Source organism: Myotis brandtii, unplaced genomic scaffold (genome assembly GCF_000412655.1).
Source record: "Myotis brandtii unplaced genomic scaffold, ASM41265v1 scaffold388, whole genome shotgun sequence".
In the NCBI taxonomy this organism is placed as follows: Eukaryota; Metazoa; Chordata; class Mammalia; order Chiroptera; family Vespertilionidae; genus Myotis; species Myotis brandtii.
Window position 1 is genome coordinate 112,496 of NW_005364882.1, and position 1,634 is coordinate 114,129.

The following is a 1,634-nucleotide window of genomic DNA, read 5'->3' on the forward strand; positions in this document are numbered from 1 at the left end:
TCAGTAGCTCTGTGCATAACTGGCACTAGAATAACTTTGTCAACGAGCTCAGAAGCATACCATTGAAGATGCATCTTGTAAATAAAGAGGTGACAACTTCAGGATTAGAGCTGGAACTATGCAACTAGTTCATATAAAGGAACCATGTGCCCTATTCTAAAGGAAGGTCCCATTACATGAAGATAGACCTTTCCTGTCCTGTTGATCAATCCCAAGTCTCTATGATCCAGAAATGCTGGGATGGTAAATTCAAATGCATTGGGTGTGAACTGCACCTTGAACTTGCACATCCCTTTTTCCGTTAAACCTTTTCACATAGCTGCCACATGCAGCCCATCTCTGGGTCCAAGGCCTTTCTTAGGACCTGGAGCAGAGCTGTAGGGAGCTGCCATCTCTTAAGGTCGATGTGGCCCATATATCTGCTGCCAGGTTGAAATTCTGGACATGTCTTATTGCAACTGGAGGAGTCTAGGGCTAACATGTGGACTCGGAAGAAAAAGCCATCCGGAGTGATGTACAGGCATTTCATCTTGTACAGCCCCACCTGGTCCACCAGCAGTCACCAGCTGGATCCCTGGGCCGGCACGTCCACGTCAGGCAAGATTCTCTTCATTGCGAATTCGCTGGCGCAGTCGGACTCTCGCTAATCCAGGTCCACCCTACAGGTGTGCCTGCAGGATTCAGCGCCGGGCTCCGTGTTCCCCCACAGGCGGGTGGAGGTGCGGCAGTGGCGGCCTGGGTCCCTGGACAGCGATTCTTTATCTGCATCCTGGGTGGTGGGCAGTCTCTCCCTGGAGCGCAATGGCTCAGATACCATCTTGGCCGCTTGCAGTCCTTCTTGGGCGCAAGGTCGAATTGCTTGTGGATCACCTAAAGCCAGGGCAGGTCCAGTCAGACAGTTCAGTCCCTGGAACAGTAGTATTCTACATGCATTGACCACCAAGCCTATTAACTATACTATAACTTAAGCAAAAAATTTTAACTTCTTGAGTTCCCCAGGAAGATTATTAGGGATGTAAGAAGTGGTTCTGGATTGATCATCTAGAGCAGCGGTTCTCAACCTGTGGGTCACAACCCCTTTGGGGGTCCAACGATCCTTTCACAGGGGTCGCCTAAGACCATCGGAAAACACATATATAATTACGTATTGTTTTTGTGATTAATCACTATGCTTTACTTATGTTCAATTTGTAACAATGAAATTGGGGGTCACCACAACATGGGGAACTGTATTAAAGGGTAGTGGCATTAGGAAGATTGAGAACCACTGATCTAGAGCCAGGCTACAAAAACTTCGAATGTTAGCCTTTGTAAAGGTTGAATAATAAATATTTTAAGCTTTGTAGGACATGTGATCGCAGTCACAACTACCCAATTTTACTATTGTAGTGTGAGGCAGCCAATACAATAACGTTAAGTGCTTACTGTGCTGGGCTGCATATCTGGCGCTTCGGCCAGGCGGGGCACGCTGTCCTAGAACACATAGGAAGGTACTGACGTCAGGCCAGGCCTTGAGATATGGTCTCATGGCCCCTTCCCAGCACGCAGGCCTTCTTTCTCAGAAGGCCCGGAAGTCTCATTCCAAATTTGGGAGACAAAGGACTGGAAAAAGTATAAATAAAGAGAGTTTCCTC

General features: G+C 47.7%; 1 pseudogene; it reads right to left on the bottom strand.

The window, feature by feature from the left end:
* Positions 1-249: 249 nt before the first annotated feature.
* On the bottom strand, positions 250-553 carry LOC102259314 (annotated as a pseudogene).
* Positions 554-1,634: the final 1,081 nt, after the last annotated feature.